This window comes from Microtus ochrogaster, chromosome X (genome assembly GCF_000317375.1).
Source record: "Microtus ochrogaster isolate Prairie Vole_2 chromosome X, MicOch1.0, whole genome shotgun sequence".
NCBI classification, from domain to species: Eukaryota; Metazoa; Chordata; class Mammalia; order Rodentia; family Cricetidae; genus Microtus; species Microtus ochrogaster.
In genome coordinates, this window is record NC_022026.1 from 15,795,014 (window position 1) to 15,802,217 (window position 7,204).

The 7,204-nt window shown below is 38.7% G+C and overlaps 1 pseudogene; it reads left to right on the top strand.

Moving 5' to 3' along the window:
• The first annotated feature begins 3,937 nt into the window (after positions 1–3,937).
• On the top strand, positions 3,938–4,730 carry LOC101985063 (annotated as a pseudogene).
• The last annotated feature ends 2,474 nt before the right edge of the window (positions 4,731–7,204 follow it).

A 7,204-nucleotide genomic window follows, 5' to 3' on the forward strand; every position in this document is an offset into this window, starting at 1 on the left:
AGAAAGACTTCCTGACTTAACATTAGCAGCAAAAACCTTATAGCTCTATTAAGAGGCCCTGACACCAAACACTTAAATGGTTGTTTATGAACAGCTGTCATCAGGCTTCTGGGTGTTGGTATGGACCTTGAAATTCCACGTAGCTGTAGCAATAAACATGTCTCCCTCAAGTACCTCTGCCATGAACCTAGACTCTTAGAAAGCTAAGGAATGGGGCAGAGCCAGCTGCCAAAGTTGCAGCTTTAATCCTAGACATATTGCTTAGCAGATTAAAGACTTATGTGGTCATAAAAAGATATATAGTAAAGACAGATTCAGATTTTTAAAAATCCTCTAAAAAAGTCACAGTGTATTTAAAGGTATACATAAGCTTGGGAGAGAAAAAAAAGAATAGACAATGTCCTTTAAAGAAAAAAGAAACAGAGTAGTTAGGTATGATGGCACATGTCATTAAACCCAGTACTCAGGAGGTAGAGGAAGGCAGATCTCTGTGAGTTTGAAGCCAGCCTGGTTTACAGAGTGAGTTACAGAACAGCCAAAGATACACAGAGAAACCCTGTCTCAAAACACCAAAAAGTAAAAAGTAAAAATAAAAGAAATAGAGTTTTAAAAAAGCCATGTAAAAATGAAAAGTACACAGAGAATCTGGATACTGTATGCTATTATGTTATCTTTGAATTGTTTGACTGCTGACGAAGGAACAACAACTGCTAAAAATATTTGGTTATAAATGCTGCTGGATTAATCCAACCTATATATTTTGAAAATGCCTTGACTTCAAAATTTAGTTCAAAAGATCTGTTACTTTGGAGAAGAGGTTTTGCTTCTGTTTTCACAGGCAATGAGAGGCTGTGGATTCATTCTGAGTTAAGAGAAATAAGGTTTGATCAAGAAGATCCCCTGAAAAATCATTGATAAGAGCAGATGGACCAGAAGATCCAACGTTTTAGAGCACCTATGTTGCAGTTTCCTCTGAGTTCTACATCCAGAACAGCTTCAAGACTGTTGGCTGAAATGATCTAGCCTCACAAAATACTCCAGTCAGGACTTAACTATAATCCTACATTTTCCTTGTGTGTCTCCATAAAATTACCAGTGCTTTAAATCAGCAGGTAGTAGTCTAGAAAAACCACAGCCACATTCCCCAAATATAGATTATAGATGTTTGTCTTTGTTTATAGGGTCTTGTTTTGAAAAGAAAAAAATGGGAAACTGCTGTGATATAAAGCTTTTGCACACTGTAAAGATTTGTCACTCAAATTGGTTTAATAAGACACCGATTGGCTAGTAGCCAGGCAGGAAGTATAGGTGGGGCAAACAGACTAAGGGAATTCAGGGAAGAGGAAAGGCAGAGAGTCAGTCACCAGCCAGACACAGAGAAAGCAAGATGAGAATGCTGCACTGAGAAAAGGTACCAAGCCATATAGCTAAACATAGACATAAATTATGGGTTAATTAACTATAAGAGCTAGTTAGTAATGAGTCTGAGCTAATAGGCCATACAGTTTATAATTAATATAAGCCTCTGTGTGTTTCTTTGGGACTGAACAGCTGTGGGACTGAACAGGAGAGAAACTTCTGTCCATATTCATAACTAATATTAACTCTCTATGTCTTTATTTGAGAGCTAATTGGTGGTTCAAAAGAAAGCATGTTACAATAAAGCACTAAAAGTAACAATGGTGGGAAATCAAAGCATAAGTTCTTGAACATCAAAATGATAACAGAAGTCTGAAATCAAATTTCTTTTTAATCAGACTTGGGCCCTTGAGTTGTCTCGTGTCTTACATGAGCAGTAAACCAATACTTTCAAGTGTATATTTCAGTCAAAAACTGACATTTAGCTTTGTTATTCAAATAATTTTGTTCCTAAAATAGTATCTTCCTTAATTTATGACTATTCACTCTTGATTTTAGGTCACATACCAATTCATTGTGTCCTCGTAAAATTTTTATAACTGGTTAAGGTAACAATAATGTATGAAAATGATTTGATATCTTACCACATTGATTAAAGATATTAATGATTTTTTACCCTAAACAAAATATTTAGATTTTTCAATTACCTATAGGATTTTTCCAGACCACAGATATTGCTCACAATGACATCATTGGGTTATTCAATTATCATTATCATTGAGTGTTAAATGTTCTTTCTGAACATAAGCATTCATAATGAATAAAGTGTTAGTCTTTGCATTTTGCTGCAGTAGTGAGCCTTATTTCTGTCTATCTATGCATCATTTATCTACCTGTCCATCCCTATATCATTCTTCAATTGTAATCTCTAGTAATCCATTATATGGGGAATATATTAAATACTAAAACAAACACTGACCACAGCAGAGAGACTTCTGAAAGCTTCAGGTACGTCAAAAATGAGGGGTGGAGCTGAACATATGTCCCAGGGTAGAGCACATATTTACTAGGTTTCAAGCTCTGAGTTCAATTCCAAGCACCAAAAAAGAAAATGAGATGCACCCTATCTTTTATGACCCTAGTTCTGCTTGATATTTACTATATCTGCTGGCACCCAAGTTCCTTACAACTAGGAGCATTATAGCCTTACTATATAAGGTCTATAACTATGTAAGTTATACATATATTCTATAACTTCACATACAGTAAATACAAAACAATGCTGAGTGAAACTAAGATCTAGAATGTTTAAAAGTCAAGATCATTTTGGAGCCTTCCTTTATTGATAAAGTCTATTTTTACAACCTTCTGTCTCATTTTCTTTCCAGGACAGAATATGAGCACTTTAAGCCAGTAACATCTTACTCTAACATTGAAGAGTCTCCTCTTAGAGTAGGTTAGATCCTGCTCTCAGTGCATACAACTAATACTTCAGCACTTTCTACAAAAGAAACTACTTGACATAAAAAATATTACCCCCTCTTGACACGTGCTCCCCGTTACACACACATACTTATGCAGATGAGAACTTCGATTTTTTCATAGAGGCTATAGTCAAGGAGAAATTCGCCTTACATTGTTCAATATTTCAGTTTCTTATTGGATGTACATACTATTGGAATAGAGTCAATAATTCTACATTTTCTTTTAAGGTTTACCACAATTTCCACCACATGTTCCTTAACACATGATCACTGTAAAGACTCTAGGAAGCCTTCTCGATTCTTTATCCTATTCTAATTTTTAAAATATTGCCACTGAAGAAATGAATGCAGTCTGTGTTGTTTCTTACAACTTCATATGATCCTACAATTATCTCAAAAAACTTTAATTTTTATTAATGAATAAGAGTTTTTAAAAGTTTGTTCTTTAGAAGTTCCTCTTAAAATCCTGTGAATCCAGAAACTATAGTTACTAAAACTGGGCCTACTCATAACAGACCACTCAACGGTCCATCATGACTGAAGAAGGGGCTCATGCGACCCAGCACCTTACCACTGAACTACCTGTTACTGATTATTAGATTCTGGAAGAAGCCAAGTTGTTATCTGGTATATCTTCTGGGGAACCCATAAAACACCAATAGTTTCAATCCAAAGAACACACAGATGGCCCTGTCAAACCCAGAAAGACAAAAATATAACCAAAAGCCATGAATGTGGGAATGGGTTTATCTGAGAAGAGGATTGGGTGGACAGGGAAAGGAAGAAGGTGAGAAAGAGAAGGAGTAAGAACAATTAGAAAAGATTATATACATGGATAAAATTACTAAAGAAAAATTTCAATTATTAAAATTGTCCTATATATACATATAAATGGCAAAGTAATTTTAATTGACTGAAGTGATCGCTGATAAGAAAAATTCAGGTAACATACAGGTTATGCATGCTAAATAAGGAAAAAAATAAGTTTAAAAAAAGTAGTAAAATATTCCAGAATTTTCCATATAAACCATTCAACACCTGAGAATAATACAATAAAAACTGGTAAGAAAAGTTCTCTCCTCCAGCTGAGCAACATGCAAAAAGGAAAGAAGGCCGAGGGGAAGAAGGTGGCACTGGTCCTCATTGTCAGGAAGAAACAAGAGACCAAAAAGGTGGTAAATCCTCTGCTTGGGAAGAGGCAAAAGAACTTCAGCATTGGGCAGGATATTCATCCCAAAAGAGATCTCACACACTTTGTCAAATGGCCCTGCTATATTAAACTTCAGCAGCCAAGGGCCATCTTCTATAAGTGGCTCAAAGTACCTCTTGCTGTTAATCAGTCCACCCAGTTCTTGGACCGGAAACAGCTACCCAGCTGCTGACTGCTGAGGCCAGAGACAAAGCAAGAGAAGAAGCAAAGGCTGTTGGCCCTGACAGAGAAGAAAGCTACTAGCAAAGGGGACATCCCAACTAAGAGACCAACTATTCTTTGAACAGAGGTCAATACAGCCACCATGTTGGTAGAGAACTAGAAGGCTCAGCTGGTGGTGACTGCCCATGATGTTGACCCCACTGAGCTGGTGGTCTTCCTGCCTGCCCTGTGTCGAAAGATGGGTGTCCTCAACTTCATCATCAAGGGGAAGGCCAGGCTGGGGCGGCTAGTCCACAGGAAGACATGCACCACTGCTGTTTTCACACAGGTTAACTTTGAAGACAAGGGTGCTTTGGATGAGCCGGTGGGAGTTATTAGAACCAACTACAATGGCTGACAGATACGATGAGATCCTCTGCCACTGGGGCAGCAATATCCTGGGCCCTCAATGTGTGACTCGCACTGCCAAGATGGAAAAGGCCAAGGCCAAAGAACTCACCACTAAACTGGGTTAAATGTACACTACTAAGTTTTCTTTAGATATAATTACATAATTTATCTTCCAAAAAAACTGTTAAGAACAAATTATTTTACCATTTAAATATTCATACCGTGCATGCATGGTGACTATATGATTTCTAGCACATTCCATCTAGAATATGAAATAAATTAAATGTCTCTTTCTGCTTTAATTTAGATAGATAAACTAAGATTAAAATGTATGTTACCAATGGCATACTGCTATCCCCATAGAGGATCACTCACTCCTCATCAGAGAAAATTCTTGCAGAAGACTGGGATTAACACGGATTCCCCCAAACTGTCCAAGGTGCAGAGATTCTGTAAGAAATGTCTCAGCACCCAGCCTTAAATAAGATGCTTTTATCAAGCCCCTCCCTTCATTGCACTGGGGTTTGTATGGAAGAGGAGGCAGAAAGATTGTTAAGAACCAGAGGTAGTTGGTGACTCCAGAGAAACAGTGTCTTCCAGACACAACAGGATGGATGTACATATAAACTCACTGTGAAATCATGCACAAGCCATGCATAAGTTCAAGCCAACTGGGATTCTAGCACTGAGAGGGGGAAGTGCACATGGAGTCCCCTCCCTATGCAAGAGGCTATTTGTAATTGACAACTGCTTACAAAGGAAAACTCATTTCTTTCCAGTGGAATGATTGGGTTTATCAACCACACTCCAGGGCAGGCCCCATGTCCAGGAGTAGTTGATTAACAAAAAATGGCCTCTATGATTTTTCTGTGTGCTTCTATTGCTGTTGTTATATTTTTGTGGGGTTTTATCTTCTGTGCTTTTTGCTCTTTTATGTTTTCTTTGGAGCTATTGGCTCTTTTCTTTTGAGAGAGAGAAAGAGCAAGAAGTTGGGTAGGTAGACAGGTAGGAATGATCTGAGAGGAACTGAAGGAGGGGAAAGAATATGATCAAAATATATTGCATGAATCTCAGGGCATCTCTGGGACCAGCTAGAAACCTAGTGCAATGGAAACTCCCAGCAATCTGGGAGGGTGAACCTAGCTAAGACTCCTTGCAATGGGGGATACAGAGCCTGAACCGGCCATCTCCTGCAACCAGACAAGACTTCTAGAGGAAGGATGGGGACACCAACCGAGCTACAGCACCTCCAACCTACAAGATGTGCTCAGGTAAAGGTAGCACAGAAATTGTGAGAGTGACCGATCAATACCTGGTCCAGTTTAAGAACCATACCATGAAAAGGAGCCCACCCCTGAGGGCTAGGACAGAGGTGGGATAGCCCAGAGACCTAGGATAGAACCAAACAAGATTGGTAAAAAGAAAAAGCCACTGAAATGATTCATAATGATATTCTGCCATACTCATAGATTGATGCCCAGCCCAGCTGTCATCAGAGAGGCTTTATCTAGCAATTGATGGAAACAAATACAAAGACCCACAGACAAACATTAGGCACAGCTCAGGGAATCCTGCAGAAGAGTGGGGGACATTGTAGGAGCCAGTGGGGTCAAGGACATAAGAAAACCCACAGAATCAACTAACCTGGACTCATAGGGGTGCACAGAGACTGAACCCCCAATCAGGGAACCTGCATGGAACTGAACTAGGCCCTCTGCATATGTGTTACAGTTGTGTAACTTGGCGTTCTTGTGGGTGCAAGGACTGTCACTGACTCTGTTGCCTGCTTTTGGGACCCTATCCTCCTACCAGACTGCCTGGCCCAGCCTTAATAGGAGAGGAGGTGCCTAGTCTCACTACAGTTTGATATACCATGGCTGACTGACATCCATGAGAGACCCACCCTTCTCTGAAGAGAAATAGAAGAGGAGACATGGATTTAGAGGGAAAGGGAGGTGAGGGGGACTGAGAAGAAAGGAGAGAGGGGAAACTGTGGTTGGGATGTAAAAAAGAAAGAAAGAACAATATATTGCAGGGAATATTTTTAAATAATTCCCTATAAGGAAGGAAAAATCTTATGATTACTGATTATCAAGAAAGAAGACCCATGGTGGACCCAAATTCAACTAAATATATTTCTAGAGTTAACAGGAAACTCTTTTTGGAAGTTGTCAACAAAAATCAAATCGTTGACATGATTGCAGATATGCTATGTTTCCTAAAGTTGTTTACTTCCACATGCATATTCACTAGGAAATAATTATAATTACTTTGGGTCTACCCTTAAGCTATCATTAGTGATAATGATGACTGCACGGCATGCGAAGGTATCAATTACATTAGTGATAATTGTATTAAAAAATTGGTTTTAAGATAAGACATTCAATCCATTTATCTAAATGGGAAGAAGTAAACCACTTTCAGTGAGAAGCCCAGAGCTAGTTCCAAGTTACTAGTACTGTCTCCCTATGACCTCTGATGGTATAAAGCAGATGTGATTAGCCCCCAATTAAAAAGACATTTGGGCCCCTGTTCTGATTGAAAATGAAGGATGACCTTAAACTTCCCACTTGGAGAGTCATTAGCCACAGCTTCAATA